This window comes from Taudactylus pleione, unplaced genomic scaffold, assembly GCF_031769625.1.
Source record: "Taudactylus pleione unplaced genomic scaffold, aTauple2 ptg000833l, whole genome shotgun sequence".
In the NCBI taxonomy this organism is placed as follows: Eukaryota; Metazoa; Chordata; class Amphibia; order Anura; family Myobatrachidae; genus Taudactylus; species Taudactylus pleione.
In genome coordinates this window covers 277,109-302,871 of record NW_028285235.1, presented here as the reverse complement: position 1 = coordinate 302,871, position 25,763 = coordinate 277,109, and the positions used below count along the sequence as shown (strand labels likewise).

The window sequence follows — 25,763 nt, the reverse complement described above, 5'->3', positions numbered from 1 at the left end:
TCAAGACATTACAAGGCACTGAATTTGAGGTGGAAAAGATCTTGGATTCCTGGCACAGATTCAACACCCTTCAATATCTCATTGATTGGAAGGGTTACGGCACCAAGGAAAGGGCCTGGATCAGAGCCTCTGATGTACATGCTCCGCGACTAATCCAGAGTTTTCATAGGCGATTTCCAGATAAGCCTGTTGGGTGTTCAGTGCCCACCCTTAAAGGAGGGGGTACTGTCAGGGCTCAGCCGGGGGTCGGCGCCCGCTTACCGCACCGCCGGCTTCCCCTCTCATCCTGGGTGGTCGGTCGGCCTGCGCGATGGCGGGGGAGAAGCTGAGTATTCTCCCCGCTTGCTGTGGCTTCCTGGAGGGCTGGTGTCCGGACATGGGCGCCGCCATGACAGTCGGCCCATGTGACTGGATCCTTCTCCCTGATAGGTCCGTTTTCAGCTGATGCTGTGCACCTGTCTAAGGGTTCCCCTGGGTATAAAACTGTTCCACAGGTTATGGGAAATTGCCTGAACAACGGTTGTCTCCTAGCGTGCTTTAGTGAGTTCCAGGTCCAGGTTCCTATTCACCCGTACAGCAGCAGTGTTACCACCTTTACCTGTGTGCCTAAACATCTCTGGTGAATACCCGTGCAGCAGTGTGACCACCTTTACCTGTGTGCCTAATCATCTCTGGTGAATACACATGCAGCAGTGTTATCACCTTTACCTGTGTGCCTATACATCTCTGGTGAATACCCGTGCAGCAGTGTTACTACCTTTACCTGTGTGCCTTTACGTCTTTGGTGAATACCCATGCAGCAGTGTACCCACCTTTACCTGTGTGCCTATACGTCTCTGGTGAATACCCGTGCAGCAGTGTTACCATCCCCACCAGTGTGCCTTACGTCTCCAGTGAACATCCGTGCTACAACGTATACCGCCTCTACCCATGTGCCTTCTATCTCTGGTGATGTCTCAATTAACCGTGAGTTGCTTCCCACTTGAAATCCTTATTGACATTTGATCCTCGTGTCAAGGTGTTTTCTATACAGTATTTTAAGGGACTGTTTTGTGCCTAAGCAGGCATATCCTCGCTGGGCCACGGGTGTAGTGTCTCTATCCCTGCAGGGCTTGGGTACCTGGTCAAAGGACCGCGACCTGCTCACGGGGTGCAGCTAAGCCCATATCCCAATTGGGGGGGTCACTGGCGAACACCATCCTGTGGGTTAGACTCCGCACCTTTGCCCAGGTCTCGCCGACACTCAAGACCAGTGGATGAGGAGAACATACATCCAGGCCCCTCGTCTCCGCTTCTTTCCCCAACTTAGGCCCACCACGTCCTCTTCTCCAGTTTCAGACATGACAAGATCACCTTAATAATGACATAATGTTGCAGGAGATATACAAGCAACTCATAAGGAGAAATCAGAATGCAGCTGAACATGTGTAAAGCAAAATGTGTAGTTAAATAAAACCAGCAGATAAATTTATATTACATAAAAGCAAACCAGTTGCACCAGGCATGAGCTGGTGGGTCACAGTAATACAGAGCAATCCGACATGCAATCCAACCTCGTACAAAAAAGGAGAAAGGACAACCTATCTCTGATGTCCCTCCTGTTTTCGCACCTTACACCAGGCACCTAAGTGAGCCCCAATCTGACAGAAAGCAGGACTACATAGATAGTGGAAAGGAGACCTCTTAATAACCTGGCCCCAGAACATAAGTAAGAAGCACTGCAATACAGGGCCCTGACTACTAGCAGGAGGGGGAAAGGAGGAAGGTGGTGGTGAGAGCACTAGAGTAGGTCAGAGGGAGATACATATGTCACATCTCAAGCTGTGGCTGTTCCGCCCCCTTTGATATCCAGGGTAGTTTTGGGGTGCAAGGCACCGTGCCGGAGCTCCAGTCTTCTCCAGTTGACAAGGCAGATGGTGATAATATAATCCCTGTAGAGAACACAAGTTGCAGTTTAGGGTGCCCAGCAGTGGCGGCTCTGGGTTTCTCTCTCTCTCTGCGCAAACATGTTTCAATAGCAGCCGTGGCTATCCTCCTCTGCGGGGTCCAGTTGGCGACAGTCATGGTTTGCGGGCAATGACAGCAGGTCCCTCCTCTTCAGTGGTACAGTCCTCTCTTCCTCGATGGTGCAGTCCTCCACACTCCAATCCACTTGAGGGTCCTCTGCGGTGCCTCCTCCGGCAACAGCATCACTCCTTGCATGGCTCCCCAGCGGTATTCAGCAGCAGTAACCAATCTCACCAACGCCAGGTCATTCCCCTCCGGCTCTCCACTTCAGGACTGTCCCCATTCTTGCCCACCAAATGCAACCCATTTCACTGTCATTGACCTCTGTTCTGCTTTCTTCTCTGTACCTCTTCATGCTGACTGTCAGTACCTATTCGCTTTTACATACAGGGGTGTACAATACCCATGGACACGATTGCCCCAGGGTTTCATAGACATCCCCAGTATCTACTCCCAGGCCTTACACGACTGTTTATAATCTTTTCAACCTGCCAATGGATCTTTTCTAATACAATATGTGGACGATTATTGCTATGTTCTGATTTGTTTATGTCATGTTTAAATTATACTAAACTTTTATTGCTTCATCTCTCGCAAACAGGACACCAGGTTGCTAAGGACAAACTACAGCCATGCCAGTCCAGGGTTAAATACTTGGGACATTGCCTAACCCAGGGGTTACGACATCTGACAAATGACAGAATCCAAGCCATACAGACCATGACACTGCCGCAGAACCAGCAGCAAATTCATACCTTCTTGGGAATGTGTGGACACTGCAGAATGTGGATCCCAGATTTTTCTATTTTGGCCTTGCCATTACAGGATTTAGGACCTTATTCAGAGTCGGTTGCGAGCCCTGAGTGCTCGCAACTGACTCGATGTTGGTACACAGGGCTCGGTCGTGCGCTAACGATGGGTGATCTGTCATTAGCGGGATCGAAGCAGACGTAGCAAGCTATCAATGTTGATTGACAGCTCGCTCCATTTGCTGGGCAGGCAGGGGACGTGACTGCCCAAATGGAGGTATTCCCACCAGAACGCTAGCCATTTGGGGGCGGCCCCACTGACATCATCAGTGATGTCAGTGGGGAGCTTCCTGCTGATGTACAGCAGGAAGCTTCCTGGGGCTTAAGGTTGACGAGACCCTACCCTAGGGTCTCATCATAAGCCCCGATGGTCGCGATGGTCTTGACCATCGCGACCATCTCCCTTAGCGGTCGTTAGAGCTGTGGGTGTTAAGCCACAGCCTAACGACCAACATGGAGGCGGCCGTTCAGGATGGAAGCAGCCATCCTGTTTCAGAACGACTGCTTGCATCCTACGACCGCCTCTGAATGAGGTCCTTAGTCTCTTCCTCAAAGCCCAATTGTGTCATACACACAGAGGAATCAGTGCAGGCTTTCCTTAGTCTTAAGTATAGTCTGACAAGAGCACCTGCATTGGGAATACCTGATTATGAAAAACCTTTTGATTTGAATTGTATGGAAGCTGATAGTTGTGCAGCAAGTGTCCTCACACAAAAACCTAGTGATGCGAGTAGTCCCGTAGCATACTACAGTGCACAATTGGACACTGTGGCAAGATCACGTCCAACGTGTTTAAGAAGTGTAGCAGCAACTGCTCTATTGGTCAGTAAGAGTGAGGATGTAGTAATAGGCCATGATATGATTGTCTATACTCCCCATGCTGTATCTGCTTTGCTAAACTCTGCCCAAACCAGACATGTCTCCTCAGCTAGATTCACAAAATGGGAACTAGCCTTAATAGTACCTTCAAACATCACCATCAAAAGGTGCAGTACATTAAGTCCAGCTACGTATTTACCATATGTGCAACATACTGTACAAAGGGTGGAGAGATGTGAGTCATTGGTGGAAGGTGAATTCTGCATGTATATTGATGCACATGATTGTATGGAATAACTGAATCAAACCTTTACTGCAAGACCTGACATACGTGACACACCTTTAGAGAATGTGGATGTGACATTTTAAATGGATGGGAGTTGTCATAGACAAACTGACACTGGAGAATTATGTACAGGTTATGCTGTAGTAAATGATGAGGTCATCATAGAAGCCGAACCTTTAGGCCCACCACACTCGGCCCAAGTGGTGGAAGTGGTGGCACTAAAGAGGGCGTATGAATTAGCGGAGGGTAAATCTGCTAATATCTACACTTACTCTAGGTACGCCTTCGGGATAGTACACGATTTCGGCGTTCTATGGTATCTGAGAAAGTTTATGACAGCAGCAGGCACACCAATTGCATATTCCAGACATATAAAAGGATTATTGACAGCAATCCAATTGCCCAAGGCAGTGGCAGTAATTAAATGTAAAGCCCATACATATGAGGATGATCCAGTATCACTGGGCAACAACAGGGCAGATGAAGCTGCAAAATGGGCAGCAGGGTTAAAAATGAATGCACCAACTAAACAAATGATGACTTTTCAATCGATTGACATGCTGAAATTAATTGAGATGCAAAATTTGTGTTCCATTCAGGAAAAGGCAGGCTGGAGGTCCAAGGGATGTGGGCAAGAGTCTTTTGGACTCTGGAGAGATGGACCAGATAAGCCAGTGGCTCCCAAGATGTACTACCCAAGCCTGGCTGAGGCAGCGTATGGTCTGACTCATTTGGAAAAGCAAGGTATGTGCAAATTGGTGAGAGCATACTGGTGTGCACTGGGTTTTTCTTCTCAAGTGGAGAAGAGAGCGATGTCCTGTCTGACCTGCTTGAGGAAAAACATTGGGAAAACGATCCCTACCGAACCATCCCACATTCCTCCAACTGACGGACCTTTTCAGGTGATACAAATTGATTTCATCCAATTACCACCCTGCAGGAATCTCTAGTATGTATTAATGTGCACTGATGTGTTTTCTAATTGGGTTGAGGCATACCCAACTGCCACTAATACTGCTGTGTTTACTGCCAAGAAAATTGTTTAGGAGTTTGTATGCAGATACGGTATCCCTAGAATTATTGAGAGTGATGGGGTACTCATTTCACAGGTGATGTTTTCCAAAATATGTGTAAGCTGATGGGTATTAACAGCAGACTTCATACCCCCTACCGACCGCATGCCAATGCCAAGGTGGAGAGGATGAACGGGACTATTAAAAACAAATTAATTAAAATCATGTCGGAAACTGGACTGGGTTGGCCAGAAGCACTACCACTTGTCCTTCATAGTATCAGGACAACTCCTAGACCCCCTCTCAATCTGTCGCCCTTTGAAATACTGTTTGGTAGACAACCTCATTTGATTATAAGTCTGCAGGAAGATTTGAAAGGCAACAACGAGGTAACTGTAAGGTATCTTATAACAATGAGTAAACAGTTAAAACAGCCACAGCAGAAACTGATATTTTGTCACATGATATGCCTGAAACAAACTGTCATGATGTTGAACCTGGAGAATTTGATATGATCAGAAATTTTTTGCATTCAGGTTGTCTGACAGATCGGTGGGAAGGTCCATATCAGGTGTTGCTGATGAGTACAAGTTCATTGAAGGTGGCGGAGAGAGATACCTGGGTCCATTCCACTCACTGTAAGGTCAACCAACCAGTGGAGAAACAAGGCGGAATTGAGGCAGATAATGTAGACCTGTCAATTGCGAGTCTGTTCCGGTAAGGTTAAAGGTTACAGTGAGATACCTGAGCTAAAGAAATTTGTAGATCAGTGTTTACAGCAATGGATTGGCCTGCTGTGGTTATCTTTGTGTTTTCTCCCAGAGTCCTCATTATCTTGGGTTGTTTCAGGATCTCTGGTTTCTGTGATGGAGGATAGAGGACAGAGAGGGGAACTGATGGTGATATCAATGGAGTGGAGATGGGAGAAGGAGCAATACAGTCACAAGGGCAGTATCTGACCAAACCCAGTACAGTAATTGCTAAGAGATCTGCTATTCTGGATACTCGGAGACAGTGTGAAGGTCTATCATCTGAGGATTATTGTATGTGTGAGTTCTGTGGGTCCGTAGTCAATGAGAGATGCATCCAACAGTGCCAACCTAAGTATAACCAGTATTGGGGTGAGTTTCCTTTAGAGGATTATCACACCATGGTGGTCAAAATTTTAAACAAAACTGACTGTTGGGTGTACTCTCACGTTCCCCAAGGACAGCATAATGTAGGATTAGTGCCATTCCCATTAAATGTCTCTGAAATTTTAGAATTACAAAAAGGGAAGACACTTGATGGAAAATTTCTTAACACCAAACCACCCCATTTTAAACTCCACCAGTACCAGCTAGATAAAACACTTTTATATTTAAACATAACCAACTCCAATGAACCAGGAAGTTGGGAGGTGACTGGGAATAACCAGACGATGACATTCTCACTAAGGGCTGATCATGAGCCTATGAATTATGAACTGTTATGCAGAATTATGTCAGGTGGAAGGCACTTCCAGTATAAATATACACAAAATAACACCAAAGAAATGGTTGGCATAATACCAGAAGGGTAGTGTGCTAGGGTTATACAACCAGAAACATGTATTAGCCAGATGGGAGAACCTGAGATAGTATCATTTGTGAGGGAAATGTGTTGGATGATCATGATGCATTCTATTCCTTATGTTCTCCCCAATGATGTATATTTTATATGTGTAAGGAAAGCGTATAAGTGGCTCTCTCCAAGTTCCGATGGTTAGTGTTATTTGGGAAGAGTAGTTCCAGAAGTTATGCCCCTTACACATGATGAAATGCTTGGTATTCATAAAAACACACCATCACCATATCTTCACACACAGTATGAACACAGAGACAAAAGAAATATGGTACCTGGTGACATGCATAAAGCCACACAGTTAATTAGTGAGACAACTGGCTTTCAAGTTTTGCTAGCATTGAATCCCACCAGGATCGCTCGGGGTACACTAAATTTTAGATATATCCAAGATCTTGCTAAATGAATAGATAATATCACTGAGATGTATTATGACACATTCAGGTATTCAGGTAAGGAGTTGCAAGCTTACAAGAAAGAACTCGTGCAACATAGATTAGTGTTAAATTATTTAACATCTGTCACTGGAGGGTATTGCATAACTTTGGCCACCCAGTTTGATGTAAAATGTTGCACTTACATTACAAATGATACCAACGATCCCAAGGAGGTAATAGACCGGAAGATGGATGAAATTCTGCAGCTGAAATTGGAATTTCAAAAGAACCATAATGCTTCAGTGGCTGAAGTAGAGGAGAAGGTAGAGGAATGGGTTTCATGGTTGAACCCAGTGAAATAGTTCTCAGGTCTAGGAGAGTGGGTCCAGGAAATGATTGCTAGCATAGATAAACTCCTGATCCTCATACTGGTTGTCATCATAGTAATTGGCTTATGTGTCAGGTGTGTTCCTACTGTGTTGAAATGTGGAAAATGTAAAGATAAGGTGAGCCAAAAGAATGAAATTATGATCGTGGTCAGTAGTAACAATATGAATACAGAGGTAAATGTAGGACTGCATTACAGTCCTGAGCCAGAAGGTACCATCATATGATGTATAAGATTTAGACATGCATAAAATGTGTTATTAAAATGTTATTTCAAAACATCTTAAACAATGTAAGTCCCTATCCCCTTCAAGACTTCCTTTATAGGATCAGTGAATCCCCACATCTTTCCCATGATCTCCCAAGATCTGCGGTGTGTGTATAAGGGTAGTTTTATGTCCCCTCCTAGAGACACATTATCGATGGTTTAAGAACCTCCTTGTGTCATCCCATAATATAACATTAAATAATATGTCATAATGTAAGCCTAATTAATTTTAAAATCAGAGTATAATAGCATGTTGTTTGCTATCAAAGGGTGGACTGTCGAAACCGGATAATTGGCTGAGACAGAATAGGTTTAAAATTAAATCTGCACAATGCCATTTTGCGAATGGCAATGAGACGCCATTTTGCGACTGGCCGACCAGCGCCATTTTAGTGAATCTTGGCCATTATAAGTACATACGGCGAATGCTATTATTTAGCGTTGTGCGATTCCCATGGAATAGAAAGAAGTTAAAAGTCCTCACCATATAAATACAGACAGTCACTAAAACATATAAAATGATCAACCCTGCAAAACACGTACCATGGTGTACTCCACAAACATGTAGTTGCACAATGCTAACTAGCATCTTTTCTCAATTCCCCAATACTTACACACTGCACACTTACATAAAAAGGTTCCCTAGCATTAAAGTGTAATATTCAAGGTTTATTCAGTACTATTAATGCTGTGAAATAAATGTAATTTGATATCTAAGGTTTAGTGCATGGTAAGCAGACCGTGTTTGATGTTGTACTGATCCACTGTGTCTTTCCGGCACCATCGGTGAGAAGATTGCAACATGTGTCTGCAAACTATGGACTACAGAGAGTTAAACATTAAAATGTACTCTGTAATGTAGACAGCTTAGATTTATTATGCAGCGGGAAAAAGGACACAACGGGCTGTTGGAGGCTGGATTGTGTCCATACGAACTGACCTATGAACTATACTGTAACAGAAGAACCAGGAAGAAGAACCAATGGAATCATGCCAAACTGTTCTATTGTATTGCCTATCTCTGTAAGAATATATATGTGAGCTCTCTAAACCTAGATGCCAGTCTTGCTTTGCTGCTGACGGAGGTTTCTACTTTGATGCCGGTATCTGGGACCAGAGCACGTGCATATGTAACAACTGTACCTTGGGTCTGTATAATTTATTTGCGCTAATTGTATTTAGATCACAGCCTGTAACCATCTGTTTTTATATTGAATAATAGCTGTTTGTGCTTTGGAACCACACTCAAAGTCTGAAACCATTTATTTCTTGTACGACTCATAACGCTAAATAGTGACAATTTTAGAAGGTATAGACAGGCAGGAATCGATAGGGTAGAGGGTGGGCTTCTTCAGTGCCAGGCAACTCGTGCACTGTGAGCAGCAGTGCAGGTCTTTCCCTGCATACTTTTGGAGCTGACCAGTTTGCAGTCGGTGAACTGCATGAACAACCCCCAAGGTGGCCTTGTGTATAACACCCTGTTCCACTAAATCTCTGCAATAGAAAATACAATAGAAAGAGAGCACTCCATGGTGCAATAAAAAATACTTTTAATAACACACAGATAGGTTGCAAGCACTCATCAACTATGGTACCGCTCGTACCATATCAAGTCATATGTGTCTAAAAGTAAATTATATCCAATTCATAAACCTGTTGGTATCATAAAAATCCTTTTGGAGATCTAAAAGGGTTTTTTACATGTCATAGTTGCAAGGTATGTAAGCTAGCTGAACGGGGTGCCAAAACCTTTTGTGGTAAAGAATCGACGAACGAATATCCAATTAGAAGCTTCATTAATTGTAACTCCATGTTTGTAATATTTATGATCACTTGCCCTTGTGGGTATAGGTATATAGGGAAAACGAAAAGGGTCCTTAAAATTTGGATCCTGGAACATATGCAAAATATTAAAAATAAATTAATGAATCATAGTCTTCCAAGACATTATCAGGATCATCATAGTAGTAATCTTGATATCTTGAAATGAACATTAATAATCGTGGTGGTGACCGGGACAGAGATCTAATAAAAAGAGAGACAAATTGGATTTTGCCTCTAGTTACCCTGATACCAAAGGGTCTCAATGAGGGAACAGAAATAACTCCCTTTATAAGAGATGTTTAAATGAATGTATAATGTATTAGCTGGTATTCCTCTCTTTGTTTTTTGATGTCTCCTGATTTTTAATTCTTCTAATTCTTTTAATTCCATGTCTTTTTAAGTATTGATCTTGTGTAGAAAAATTATGTATTTGTTTATATTGATTGCTGTATATCAATATTGTTTGTAAAAACAAAAAGATGGTTTTTAATGTAAGATAAGTGTGGGCTAGTACTGAGTGACAGTCTCCAAAAAAATCCTCTTTGTAATATACACCAGACACGATCGTTCCAGTGTTGATAAGGGTGTGGATGTATATTTCCACACTGATTGGCCAGCCTGCCGTTTATGAATGAGCTTACTGCGTCACAAAGCCCAGCCCTCTGATGAAGTCTATGACGAAACGCGTTAGAGCGGGGCTTTGTGACACGCACAGAACTGATCCCCGGCTTCCCTGGCAGCGTGTCCAGGACTGACGTGTTGTGACCAGTGGCGGCCTGTTGCCAGCGTCTAGCGGCAGGGTATGTGAACCAGACGGATCCTGGGACGCCAGTTGGAGATTGTCCGGTGGAGTATCTATGTTTACACCATGTGGTAACCAGACCACACTGTTTTTTATATGGTACGAGCGGCACCATAGTTGATGAGTGCTTGCAACCTATCTGTGTGTTATTAAAAAGTGTTTTTTATTTGCACCATGGAGCGCTCTCTTTCCATTGTATTTTGACAGATTGTTTGACCTGGAATCCGGTCTTGTGTTAAAGGAGAGCTGCGGTCCTTATACAAATGGATTAGAACCTGGTGTTTTTTAAAGAAAATTGGATACTGACATTTTCAGTTTTATTGCTGGACTAAAGTGAGATTTATTGTTCACAATACAGTGCATTTTTTATGCGCATACTCTGAGCTATATATATATATTTATATACAGCGGGTAATATAAGTATTGAATACATTAACATTTGTCTTAGTAAATATATTTGTAATAGGGCTATTATAATATTATAATGAAATTTTCACCAAATGTCAGCAACAACCCATGCAATCCACACGTGAAAAGAAATCAAACCATAGATGTCTATAAATTAAGCTATGTGTAATAATGTGAAATGACACAGGAAAAAAGGTAGGTGCAAAAAGGCATGGAAAGCCAAGACACCAGCTGAAATCTATCAGTAATTAGAAAGCAATCCTGCCCCTTGTCAGTGCAAATTAATATAAACTGTTTCAGTCCCAACTGATGGCCTATAAAAAGGTGTCATTACCAAGGTGTCACAAGAAACATCTCATGATGGGTAAAAGCAAAGAGCTCTCTCAACTCCTTTGTAACCTTATTGTTGCAAAAAATACTGATGGCATTGGTTATGGAAGGATTTCTAAACTTCTGAATGTCCTAGTGAGCAGTGTTGGGGCCATAATCCGGAAGTGGAAAGAACATAATATCACCATAAACTGGCCATGACCAGGTGCTCCTCGCAAGATTTCTGACAGATGAGTGAAAAGAATTATCAGAAGAGTTGTCCAAGAGCCAAGGACTACTTATAAAGAGCTTCAGAAAGACCTGGAATTAGCAGGTACAATTGTTTCAAAGAAAACAAGTAATGCACCAACCACCATGGCCTGTATGCACGCTCACCACCCAAGACTATTGCTGAAGAAAAAGCATGTTGAAGCTCGTTTAAAGTTTGTTGCACAACATTTGGACAAGCCTGTGAAATACTGGGAGAATATAGTCTGGTCAGATGTGACCAAAATGGAACTCTTTGGATGCCATAATACGCACCATATTTGGAGGAGAAATGGCACTGCACATCTCCCCAAAAACACCATACCAACAGTCTGGGGCTGACTGGCAACTTTTAACCTGGTGGCAAATACATGCAGGTGGCCTTGGCAGAGGAGTAGCATGTAGCCACGGTGCCCAGAGCACGTGCGTGCTACAGCGTCCCCCCCTCAAGTGTTCCAGGGAGGAGACAGGTCCATATGGGATTTAATGTAAAGTAAAAATAAAGATTAGGTGCAGCCCCCTGTAGTGGTGCCCATATGCAGTAACTCCCTGTGCCCCAGGAGAGGACTCCCCCTATGCAGTGCCCCTTATACAGTGCCCCCAGCAGCAGTCCACCCCCAATGCAGTGTCCCCAGTAGTGGTAACCCTTATGCAGTGCCCCTTAAATAGTGACCCCAATTGTAGTGTTTCCCCTAAGCAGTACCCCCAGTATTGCCCTTTATATAGAGCCCCCAGGAGTGGTCCCCCAATGCAGTGCCCGCAGTGGTAGTCCCCTCCCCTATGCAGTGCCCCTAGTAGTAGTCCCCGCCCCCAATGCAGTACCCCTAGTAGTAGTCCCCTCCCCTTGTAGTGCCCCTAGTAGTAGTCCACCCTTGTAGTGCCCCCGGTAGTAATCCCCCCATGTAGAGCCCCCAGTAGTGATCTCACCCTTATAGTGCCCCCAGTAGTAGTCCCCCACCTTGTAGTGCCCCCAGTAGTGGTCTCCCCTCTTGTAGGGCCCCCAGTAGTGGTACCCCACTTGTAGTGCCCCCAGTAGTGATCTCCCCTCTTGTAGGGCCCCCAATAGTGATCTCCCCCCTTGTAGTACCCCCCCAGTAGAAGCACATAATAAAAAAAAACACTTACCTGAATCCCCGATCCCTCTGCCGCCATCTGCTCCTCCGTCTGTCCTCCCAGGCCAGCCCACTCTGCATTATGGGAGAGACATCATGACGTCTCTCCAATTACCCACTGCAGGAGCCAGAAGATGGAGCGGCTCCTGCAGTGGGCGCAGCAGCAGCTAATGAGAGTCTGACAGACTCTCATTGGCTGCTACTTAAAACAAACACACAGCTGCCGGCGCCGGCGGCTGTGTGTTTGTCAGTCACTGTGTAGCACTAACCAAACTCCGTCCGGTCAGCGCTACATGCGCTGTGCAGGCAGCTATGTCACAGAGACGCGGACTGCCCACGGCCCACATGGTTCTGCGGCTCGGGGGGCACATGGCACCCTGCCCCCTGGCCCAGGTTGCCTCTGCCAACAGTGAGGTTTGGAGGTGGGAACATCATGGTGTGTGGCTGTTTTTCAGCATATGGTACTGGCATACTTCATGTGATTGAAGGAAGGATGAATGGAAAAATGTACCGAGACATTCTTGATAAAAATCTGCTGCCTTCTACCATGATGCTGAAGATGAAACGAGGGTGGACATTTCAACAAGACAATGATCCCAAACACACAGCCAAGGACACTCTCAATTGGTTTCAGAGAAAGAAAATAAAGTTGCTAGAATGGCCCAGCCAATCACCTGACTTGCATCCAATTGAAAATCTATGGAAAGAACTAAAGATCATAGGAGCTCATTCAGACCCACTCGCTAGATGCGGTCGCTCGCTCCCTGCGTATGCATATGTAATGCACGCCCAACAAGGCAGGCGATCATACGCCAAGGCATTAGCATGCTCACTATATCTTGGCATGCGATCACTTTGTGTATGCAGACACCCTCCAGCCATTCATAAGACGCCCACTTGTGCACGTCATCTCCTGGAAGTGCATGAAAACATTGGTACATCGAGCACCATCAGATGTGCTCGCAGCGCTTGAGGTTGACTATGCTTTGCCGCAAGCACTGCGATCCCTTCATTGTGGAATACAACCAGGTGACTTGTACAATGACGCAGCTTGTAAATTAGGCACGCCTCTGAAACGGCGTTGAAACTAGAGATGTGCGCTGACCCCTTGTTTTGGTTTTGGTTTTGGATCTGGATCTAACCAGGTTTTGGATCTGAGTTGGTTTTGCCAAAACCTCACCTCCATGTTTTGTTATCGTGTTTTGGTTTTGGATCTGGATTTTTTCTAAAAAAATAAGAAAACAGCTAATATCACATAATTTGGGCCTTTTTTTGTTCCTACAGTAATAATCTCAATAACATTTATTTCCACTCGTTCCAGTCAATTTTGACCCCCTCACAGCTCACAATATTGATTTTTTTCATATTGTTAAAGGGCCAAAACTGATTGATATAATTATTAATAGAGTTAAGGACTGTGCAAAGATGATGGTTGGGATACCTTTGAGGATTGAATAATTGATAGTTGATAGTTGGTGCAGCCCCTGGCTGTAAAACTGATAATAAATAAATTAAAAAGCAACTCAATGGGTGCAGCCCCTGGCTGAATAATTAATAATAAAAATAAATTCATTGGTGCAACCCCTGGCTATAAAATTGATAATTAATTAATTAAAAAACAATTCAATGGGTGCAGCTCCTGGCTGAATAATTAATAAAAGGAAATTCATTGGTGCAGCCCCTGGCTGTAAAATTGATAATAAATTATTTAAAAACAATTAATTGGTGCAACCCGGGCTGAATAATTAATAATAAAAATAAATTCATTGGTGCAGCCCCTGGCTATAAAATTGATAATAAATTAATTAAAAAAATAATAATTGGGTGCAGCCCCTGGCTGAATAATTAATAAAAATAAAGCCATTGGTGCAGTCCCTGGCTGTAAAATTGATAATAAATTAATTTAAAAACAAATCATTGGTTCCTAAACCAACCATAACATTAATTTAAAATGTCAGGCAGCAATGCCCCAACCAGCACATAATGGAAAAGGAAAAAAACAGTTATACAAAAAGTAGCCTGCCTCTGTATCAGCTGTCTTTTGGTACATGATGTTGCTGCTGCTGTTGCTGTTTTTGCAATACACCTACCAGTGAGCTGTCACAGTCATGTAATCCTTAGTTTGTCCTGTCTTACTTGTCCACATATCAGTGGTCAAGTGGACAGTGGGTACAATGGCATTTCTGAGGACATTAATAAGTTTTTTTTTTAATGTCCTTGTACAGACTTAGAATTGCTGTTCTAGCGAAGTGGAATCTAGAAGGGATCTGGTAGTGAGGACACAGGACCTCAATTACCTGTTGAAAACCCACTGCAGTAATGGTAATGGCGGATACTGGATGCCCATTTAATAGCAGCATAGCTGTTATGGCATCAGTAATCCTCTTTGCAAATAGGTGATTGCTGTCATACTTGTTTGCCCTTGCAAATGATTGTTTGACAGTTAATTGTGTTTTGGAGGATATGCTACAAGTAGTCTTCCTCCTGGACCCCTACTGGGATGAAGATCCACTCAAAGCAACAGCCGTAATCATCAAGGATCCTTCTGAGGAATCACGGATAGGAGAGGAGTCAATCATGCTTCGAAAAACAACATTGGATGCAGTAGGACTACTCCCAATGACGAATGAGTATGTTGACGATGCAGGTGTTGGTATTGGAGATCGAAGGCGCTTGGATCCCACAGAGAAGGAACACTGGACTTGTTATATTTTGAGTCTTGGAACTTGGTGACATACACTTTGATATTTGATGAATGCGCTCCAAGTGGCGTAACAAGGAGAAGGTTCCTAGGTTGTTTAGGTCCCTCCCTCTACTCACTTTTGCTTGGCAATGGTTACATATGGCTTGACAACTGTTGTCCGGATTGGGGTGGAAATAATTCCACATGTGAGAAGTAGATTTTTTTGCCTTTTGCCCTGGCATGACAACAATGGTCTTTGGCTTTTTCAATTCATGGGCAACAACTGTTGCCTTGCTTACACAAAGGACATCCTCGGCATCAACACCCTCATCACCAACATCTTCATCATCAACATCCTCATCATCCTTAGCGCCTTCAACTACCAAAATATCCTCCTCCTCCATGTGCAATTCCACAGAAGCATCCTCGATGACTACGTCTGCAAGATGTTGATTGCCCTTCCCCACATTTACAGAGGGAACACAACTGTTGGAACTTGGAAGCTCCTCCAGTACACTAGTATTTAGGTCTGGATCACACATGGCAACCGCGGACACACTTGCACTCTCCTCTGGGATTTGTAATTTCGATATCTCAGGGCTCACAGTTGGTTTTTCCTAAGCTGTCTTACTCATCTTAACAACTTTCAATTTTTATGGTACCACCACCACTACTACTACAAGCAAAAGGGCTATCAGAATCAGAACCAGCAGTCTTCATAAAGAAAGGCCAAGGCCTTATCCTTTCCTTGCCACTTCATGTAGTGAATGGCATATTGGCAATTTTTTGTTTATCTAAAGGCAATTTCCTTTCAATTTTTTTTTCTTAACTTCAGTAAAAGTAGCTTTACCAAATTGATGGCGTGACTTAAGCCCTGGGGCATGGGCCTTCCTAGAGGTTGAGGTTGAGGAAGATGACGGCCTTGCACTGCTGGTGGCAGCTAAAAACATGTGGTTCTTTGCCTTCCTGTCATGTGACAGCCCTCCATATTTTCTGCTGTCTTGAAGCAGTGTCACAAGCACCAATAGTGTAGCCAAGGTGTGGTTTCAAAATTCACGCACACAGACAAAAATGTTACCGAAAAATTCACTATGTTTTATTTTTTTGTCGGTCCACAACTTGGGCCCGGAGCACCGATTGATGAAGACTTGAGTCGGGCAGCACTAGGTTGCGTTGCAGACTTGCTGTATCTTGTGTGGCTTAGCCTAACACGAACACACATAGACAAATATTACACAAAAAAAGACACTTTATTTTTTTTTTCAGGTCCAGAACTTGGGCCCGGAGCACCGATTGATGACGACTGGAGTCAGGCAGCACTAGGTTGCAACTTGCTGTATCTTGTGCGGCTAAGCCTAACATGCACACACACACAGAAAATAAATTGACAATATATATATATATTTTTTTGGGGGGGTCCAGTACTTGGGCCCAGATGGACACTGCAGACAGCACAACACCAGCCCAGATGGATCAGCACCATCCCAGATGAACGCAACAGACAGCACCAGCCCAGATGGATCAGCACCAGCCCAGATGAATGCAGCAGACAGCACAGCACCAGCCCAGAATGATCAGCACCAGCCCAGATGGATCAGCACCAGCCCAGATGGATCAGCACCAGCCCAGATGGACACAGCAGACAACACAGCCGCGAGATTTCGTCTCTATGGTTTGCCTCGGTTTGAGATCCGGGGCCGGCGGGGGAACTGAACGCATGTTCGGTTCTCGCCCCGGATCTTAAAATTCGGGTGGGTTCGGATCTCTGAGATCTGAACCCGCTCATCTCTAGTTGAAACACTCAGGCACGTCTGCGTTCATACCTCCACTCCCCTGTTCACTCATTCAACTGGGCTGTCTATGCTGGGCGAGCGAGTGCTTCCCGATCTTTCACAGTGGTTTGCGCACGTGCATTGCGATACATACGCATGCGCAGATTGCAAATATATGCCAGCTACGAGCAATCGCATCCTAGCGAGCGGGTCTGAATCATCCCCAGAGTTCATAGAAGAGACCACGGAACCTTCAAGATTTGAAAACTGTTTGTGTGGAAGAATGGGCCAAAATCACACCAGAGCAATGCATGCGTCTACTCACTCCATACAGGAGGCATCTTATAGCTGTCATTACCAACAAAGGCTTTTGTGCAAAGTATTAAATAAATTTCAGTAAGCGTGTTCAATACTTTTCCCTGTGTCAGTTCACATTATTACACATAAATTAATTTACGGACATCTATGGTTTGATTTCTTTGCATGTGTGGATTGCATGGGTTGTTACTGACATTTCATTAAAATTTCATTACAATAGCCCCATTACATACATATTTACTGAGGAAAATGTGGATGTGTTCAATACTTATTTTACCTGCTGTGTGTATATATATATATATATATATATATATATATTAGCAAACAATAGCCTGCCTGCAGACAGTGGACTGTGTAATCAGCATGTAGTATGTATTTTATGCAATATTGTATATCTATATATATATATATATATGTATATATATATATATAAATATATATATTGTGATAGAAGCACTGGGAAAGTTTGGTATGGCTACTATGTGTGTCCTAGATTCCTGACCTGTGTGTTTTAAAGCCCCCAGGAGAAGTTTGTTTGGAAAACAGGCTAGAATTATCAGCTTTGGTGAAAAGTCAGAATGGGTCCTGGGGGTGTGGATGTGAGGAGAAGGAGGGCTCCATCCACAGGCCTTTCAGCCTGGTAGTAGGCTCATTAGGGCTTGCACCTGGAAATGACTGTGATAAGCTGGGTTTAGTTGTGGCTGAGTGTCTCACACCTGGGAGAGCAGGCCCACGGGTCAGCTTGCTCTGAGACACTGTTTGCTACAAACCTGAAGGTACTGTGGACGTGAACTTATTTTAGTGCTGTTAGTGAGGGAACCTACTGTCTAGTTAGAGGGTTTATTTTATGTTTTGTTTATTTGATTGCTGGTGTTGCACAATAAAAACTGGTGCCCACCAGCTTGCACGAAGACCCATGACTGGAGTGTTGTTTCCTGGCTGCTGTGTGTAAGGAGGTGTCCATCTACCCCAGGAGAGGGACCCCCCTACCCCGATCATATCACTATATATATATATATATATATATTATATTATACATTGCTTGTTAATATACAGTACATATATAATATTACATAACATAAATGGCCCTCATCGGATAAATACAACTACTACTGTATATTGGGGGATGGGGAGTTGTGTAGCTTTTGCCTAGGGCACCTGCACTGGCAATGAGGACATACCCACCACCCATACAGCACCCAAGGCGCCGTGCACCGTCACCTTCCCCGCAGGCTCCTGGGGACAGTTATACTTATCAGTGATAAATGGCTGTTTGTTTCTATTTACTAAACATGTGCACTTATAATTCAATGCAATAACCAGTTGCTTTGTGTTTACTGTGATATCTTGATAACGTTCATGTGATTGAATTGAAGTTGCAGTTATTTTGTCCCTGAAAGTGTATGTTTGGAAACAATGTGTACAGTCATTATTGCATCATGTGTTACTTACATTACCTTATAATAAACTTGTCTCAGTGCAGCAAATAGAGCAACACAGGCCTCTGGGATTATGAGTCCCACAGATTGAGGAGATATAAGCACAGGTAGGTTTCAAATCTTCAAGACACCTCCCAGTCACCAAAAGCCATAGGGGTCTAGTTACTAAGCAGTGTTAGGAGACAGAGTGAGAAGTGATAAGGGACCAGCCAATCAGCTCCCAACTGTAATTTTTCAAACACAGCCTGTGAGATGGCAGTTAGGAGCTGATTGGCTGGTAACTTATCACTTATCACTCTGTCTCCTAACGCTGCTTAGTAAATAGACCCCTTAAAGATGCAAGTGATGGCTGGTCCTTGGTAAGTGTCTTGTTATTTTAGGTATGGAGTGCATAGGCAAATGCAGGGGGGCTTCCCTCTGCCTGGAACCCTCCCCCCCGGCCCCAGCCAACACCGTGACCACAATAGAAATAATAGATTGTTACTAGCGCTGCACGTTCTCAGTATCACAAATTAAATAATTAGCACCACCTGTGAACCTTTTAATATGTATCAGACAGTAATAAATAACCTGTGCACCAACTAGGAGATCTGGGAAACATGCACTGATAGAGATGCACTGTTATAGAGCCCAATATGTACATACACAGTGCTAGGTTCTTCTGCTGCTCCCAGACTCCCGGACTTGCTATAATAGTCTGGAATGGTGCCTACATCTAAAATGAAAACATTCAGCTCAGGCAGGATGGCCCTATGGCCGCATATAATGGCTTACTGTGATTCTGTATATGCTGGAATTATTACACACAATACACTTTGTATGATGCTTATTAAAGCTGGTTAAGTACTAATTCTGCCCTCTTCATTGACTGGCCACACTCACTCTAACATTAAGCATTTATGAAATCCTGTGATTGCCACTGGTGTGACAACTCCACAAAGTATTCATCACTCATCCTGAGATGATATCTAATGTCATCAGGGCCAAAATCGAGAATTTGCTGAACAAAGGCATATGGGAATCCCCATGTAACAGCCATTCCTGGGGCCAGCAGTGTTCGGCCACCCACATTGTCTCCTCCTTTTAATGTTATTTAAAATAGTGACAGCCTGGTCTATAGATAGGCTGGAAAAGACTATTCTTTACCTATCACCTGACACAAAAATAGCCCCCTCCTTTTTTTCAGACCTGTCCTGTTGGAAAAAGCACCCCCATGAGCCATGCCCCCATGTGTAACAATGCAGTAGTGAGTGGGGAGATCTGATTCCACGAGAAATCATCCGATTTTTCAAAAAAAATATTAAAGTATATAGCAAAGAAATCGGGACCTTCCTGCAAGCGAAGTCGTCCAGGTCAAAAAGTTGGGACAGTGGGCCTGATTCAGACACGGATGCTAAGCTGTGATGGTCGCACAACTGCGTATAAGTTGCAGTGCGCGTGCACAAACAAGCATCTGCGATGTGAAATCATCCGCTCGTAGTAAACAGTCTGGCCACTACTTTGAGTGACAGATAGCGCCGTTTGTGGGTGGTAATAGGGGCAGGTGCTTGTGAACGGGGGAGTGGTGTTGCGAACACAGGCAAGCCCGACCGTCAGAACAGAGGGCCTGATTCAGACCCGCTTGCAAGTGCTATGCACTCACGAGTGGGTCGATGTTAGGCCACTGCGCATGCGCACGCCATAGCTGTATCCGACGTGCGCATGCACGAGATCAGGCTAGCGGCGGGTGCTCTGTTTCTTCCGGGTCTCGCACCGACAGCTCGCACCGTTTTGGAGACATGGCGTGGGGGTGGCTTCACAAACGGAGGTGTTCCCATTTGAATGCCTGCTGTTTGTGGGCGGCCCCACTGACATCACCAGTGATGTCAGTGAGAGAGCTTCCAGCTCTATTAGAGCCAGAAGCTCTCTGGGGCTTGTGGCCACGAGACCCTACCACAAGGGTCACGTCGCAAGCCCGTTGGTCACGATGGTCAAGACCATCAGGTCACCCACAGCTATGAAAGCAGCCAGTAGGCCGCTCCAAAAAAAAAAATCCCTTAATTTAGAGCGAGCGCTCTTTCAGAGCGTCTGACTCTGAATCAGGGCCAGAGTTTAAAGGCTGTGCATAATTAGCAAAGTAGCATCATTGAACATGTGACTTGGATGATTTTTCCATGAACTACTCGCACTACTTGCGGGAGCCTAGGTCTACCTTAAGTGCTGTGAGCAGCTCCATTGGCTCCCGATGGTCCCGATTAATTCTACATTTCCCAGAGATGACGTTTGTTGCGAGTGGCAAGGGGGCATCTTTAAACAATTGCGAGCGCAATAAGCCCTCGCCTGCTAAGACATAGAGGTGTACTTACACCGCAAAGAGCGAGCGCTTGTTTTGCATAGACGGACCCTTTTTGAGAGCAAGGAGCTGCAAATAGCGTCTGGGTCTGAATCAGGCCCAGTGTGTACAGTAGCTACTGTAGCTTTACTGTCTCTCCCTTTAGAATGTAAGCTCTCCTGGGTAGGGTGGGCACCCCTATGTCACACGTCTGTCCACTCTTCATCCTCCTAATGTCCCCCTTCCATGTCCTATGCTCCATGGTTCTGTATGCGTTTTACTCAGGCTGCCTCCTTTCCTCCTCACTGTTATGTTCATACAGTATCTTCCCTGTCTTATGGCGAATTCTTCTGCCCGCCATGTCATTTGGCTGTAATCGCTTCCATTCACTTTTTTATCTGTTTACTGGTACTTGTCCTTTAGGCCATTTTGTAGCCCCTGTCACTCACCTAACATGTTGAGGCCCGCCGAGAGGCATGGAGGGCCAGGGTAAAGGGGGCATGGCCTAATCGCGGGAGGCATGGCCACGCCCTCTTCGAGAAACAAAGAACAGTTTTGGCACTGCGCGCTGGTGAGGGGGGAGCTCTGAGCCCCCTCAGCCCGGCACATAACCAGTGGGGGGCGCGATCAGCTTAATTGCTCCCACCACAGGCATAGGAGACTGTCGTGGCTGCTTAATAGCATGGGCTGGGCTGCTGTGATAAAAGAGGGGGGGAGAGGTACTGGACCCAGGCCCCCACCGGGCCCCTCCAGCAAGCCCGGGCCCGGGTCATTTGTGCCCGCTCCCTACCCCTCTCGGTGCCCCTGACCATGTTACTATAAAGTACCTTACACCATGAATAACTATTGTGTATTGTACCAGTGCCCTGTATGTCTGTTATATTTTTATATTTATCCCTTTTACTGCGCTGCAGAATCTTTGTGGTGCATTATAACTACATTATAATAGTTAGCATGCAGGGCGCTCCTGTACTTTCTCCCCGCTGTGCATACAGGCTGGGCACTAGGACAAAGAGTCTGCAGGGAGGTCTGTCCTCTAACCTGATCAGCACATGTGACTGCAGCCATCTTAGTAATGTGTAGAATTATATGGTGGGAAACAGTAATCTCCTGCTTAGCTCCATGTGAGAGACCCCACTGTATATCTGCATAAAGCTGTTCCAGCATCCTGCATCACTACCCATTACCAGCAAACACTCACCGGCTGATGAGCTGTATAGGACGGGATGTAGTTATGAGACCAGTGGCCGCAATGCCACCGGTCTCAATACTGCAATGCCACCGGTCTCAATACTGCAATGCCACCGGTCTCAATACTGCAATGCCACCGGTCTCAATACCGACAGGAGAATCGCGACAAGGGACTTAAGATAGGCGTCAAAATACTGACGCCTATCTTAATCTAGAGATGTGCGGATTCGGTTTTACTCGGATGTACTCGGCTCTTTTCACCAAAATTATCGCAAGTTCGAATTAGTTCGGATTTATTTTATTGGCTGTCCAAAGCACGCTATAGCCGATAGCCAATAAAATGCCGTTTTTGAGATCCGAACATATCCAAGTAAATCCGAGTAAAACTGAACCCGCGCACATCACTATCTTAATCCAGACGCCAGAATGCCGAAGGATGCCAAGCCAAACGAGGTAAGTCCGGGAAGCCCTTAGCATTACCAATCGGTGGGAGGGTTAGGTTTAGGTAGCATAGCGGGGTTAGGGTTAGGTTTTGAAGGGGAAGGTTAGGGTTAGGCACCCCTAGGTGGGAGGGTTAAGGTTAGGCACCATTGAGTGGGTGAGGGTTAGGCACTACGGGGGAAGGTTAGGTTTAGGCATGAAGGGGGAGACTTAAGTTTAGGCACTAATGTGGAGGGTTAGGGTGTGGGTTGGGGAGGATTAGGCTACAAGAAAGGAGGGTTAGGGGGAGAAGGGGGGAGGGTAAGTATACATACCTGACCCCTGTGGCATACCAACTGTCTGGATGCCACTGTCGGTATACTGTCAGGAGGCATCCTGACAGCCGGCATTACATACCCATTCCGTATAGGACCCCATTCTTCTCAAGCTTCAATCCATTACCAGTGTGCATGTAACAGTGAGTACGGCTGTATCTACTATTTATCAATAAACCAACATCACTGATTAAGTAACTGGGCTGTTCATAGTCTGAGTCACCTTCCTGTGTGTGTGCCTACGTAACTCTGCAATATCAACACCTACACACACATCAATTCCAACAATAATGACACTGTATAGAGCATCATCAGTGGTAAGATGTAATAGAGTCAGTTCTACACTGTAATTAGCCAGCGCGTCTGTTATCCAATGTCCCCCTTTGTTTGCCTACAGGATATCTCAGTCGCAACCTCTGAATTGGGAAATGTAACTTTACTCAGTAACTGTAGGAAGCGGAACGAGGGAATGATAAGTGAGTGCGGATTGGTTTGTTTGGTGTACCCAGGCTCATTCAGCCACTGATACTTAGGACTCATCATCGGTGTCTTGTTAGGAGGCAAAATCCTTTGGTTGATGTAGAAGTACTTACCTGTCTCATCCCGGACACATCGCAGTCAGTCGCCATACTGTATGTGCGTTCTCATTCCCCCTCCCACATACAGTAATGTACAGAATGCTCTGTTTATGTTTTGTACGGCTCTAATCCAGTTGTTCAGGTTTTTCCATTATTATTACGAAAGTAACACAGAGGTTTTGCCTTATTTTCGGTGGTGTCTTAATCTGGAGGGAATTGCAATCGTTATCGCTTTCATTATCTGAGCTGCAAAACACACGAAGATATATTCACAGTGGCGGCGTTGTAAGTCATCGCTTCTCGGTGTGTTGGAGCTGAGCATTTAAACAGACCTCACATTCAGTGTAAAGCACGCTCGTAAAAAGTACATTATATACAGTATACAAAAAAGGTGATGATAGTGACGTGTTGCAGTGACAGCTTGTTAGTGTCTAATGAGCAGTATGAGATATATGGGTAGCACAATACCTGTAAAGTAAAATCCAGTTAGTGACATTAATAACGATTATAGCCGCTTTTGTCAAATGTGGACACTTGTATTCCGGGGTTCCGATCTTTGCCATATAAATATCTGAGCAGTGGAAGGTACTGCAGCATGTATTCATTTCTAGCTATCCCCATCTCTGCTTACCTTCTCAGGGCCATAGAGAGCCTGTCTGGGCCCAGGCAAAGGAGGGGGCGTGGCCTAATCACGGAGGCATGGCCACGCCCCCTTGACAAAAATAAAATAAAGCACTTATGCAGCGCCGCAAAGCTGTGCTGCGAGCTGGGGAGGGGGGTGCTGTAAGCCCCCCATCCCGGCGCTAAGCTGGGGGGGGCGAGATCAGTGTGATCGCTCCCCCCCACAGCCATAGGAGACCGCTCTGTCTGCTGCAGCAGCCGTGAGCAGTCTCGCACTGCAGCCCAGTACAAGCTGTGTGCTGAGCAGCTGTGAGGGAGGGAAGGGGCGATGCCCAGGCCAGGGTAAACTGTACCTTCTCTCTGCACCCATGTACCATCCATTCCTCACTGCAATTGCTGCCGGCTGGTTCCCTTCTCATGTGTGTCTGCTCCGTCTTCCGCTAAATGCAGTCTGAGATATCTGCTCGGTCTGCTCGCTAGTGCGGTGCTGGGGCGATACTTCACGTGTACTTTGTCCAGTGCTCTCCAACGCATTCCAGGCTGCGTGCAGAGGAGTAGCGTGGCACCATGGCGCCTGGAGAAAGTGCACGTCATAGCGCCCCCCGCCCCTCCCTGTACTGAACTGTGCCAGTGGGGTATGGCCAGCCTGTGGGGGAATACTGAAGAGAAAAATAGCAAACAGTGGCAGTGCCATGCTGGGCATTGAGGGAAAAGGATGCTTCGGTGATGCACTATCTGACACTAAGGGGTAGCTGCTATGACACTGCTTTATTTATGTATAGCACCTAGGATCTGACTTTTGCTCCTTTGAATCATTATAAGTCAATAGAGGAGATTGAATTATAATATTCTGATCATTTAACTTAAATTGACAGAATAACATGCTAGAGTGAGATTCCACAGGGTGCTCAGCTTATTACTGCAATTACTGCCCCAAGCAGCTGTCACTGGAGTGGGAACACCAAAGGGCAGCTCCCGTCTCAGCTATGCTCCTGCTTAGCAAATACACATTGCACCTATATTAATGTGAGTACTCAGACATTTTAATTGAAGTTTAGGATTTTACCTCAGATGAGTCACTTTTAGGCCCATTGAAGAACAGTATGAGGAGAGAGGGATGGAGAGGAACAAAGAGGAAAGGGGAGAGGAAAGTGCCACCAGAGAGGGAAGGTGACAAAGGACAAAAAGAAAGTAGAGGAGAGGGGCAAAGAGACGATCACAGGGTAGAGACAGGAGGGAATAAAAAAGGTGAGAAGTGAAAGTAATCACTCTGATAGAAAAGGGGAGGTGACATAAGATGATCACAGAGGAGGGAGGGCCGGAGGGGAGGTGACAGAAGATGATCACATAGGAGGGAGGGCCGGAGGGGAGGTGACAGAAGATGATCACAGAGGAGGGAGGGCCGGAGGGGAGGTGATAGAAGATGATCACATAGGAGGGAGGGCTGGAGGGGAGGTGACAGAAGATGATCACAGAGGAGGGAGGGCCAGAGGGGAGGTGACAGAAGATAATCACAGAGGAGGGGGGGCCAGAGGGGAGGTGACAGAAGATGATCACAGAGGAGGGAGGGCCGGAGGGGAGGTGACAGAAGATGATCACAGAGGAGGGAGAGCCGGAGGGGAGGTGACAGAAGATGATCACATAGAAGGGAGGGCCGGAGGGGAGGTGACAGAAGATGATCACAAAGGAGAGAGGGCCGGAGGGGAGGTGACAGAAGATGATCACAGAGGAGGGAGGGCCGGAGGGGAGGTGACAGAAGATGATCACAGAGGAGGGAGGGTCAGAGGGGTAGTGACAGAAGATGA

At 45.3% G+C, this 25,763-nt stretch overlaps 1 protein-coding gene across 1 annotated transcript in view; it reads right to left on the bottom strand.

Moving 5' to 3' along the window:
• LOC148474547 (beta-1,3-galactosyltransferase 5-like) overlaps positions 1–23,396 on the bottom strand; it is a 207,533-nt gene extending 184,137 nt beyond the window's left edge. The window contains exon 1 of the mRNA XM_088458438.1: positions 23,353–23,396. The gene's annotated coding sequence lies outside the window, so the exon portion shown is untranslated. The remainder of the gene's footprint in view (positions 1–23,352) is intronic.
• Positions 23,397–25,763: the final 2,367 nt, after the last annotated feature.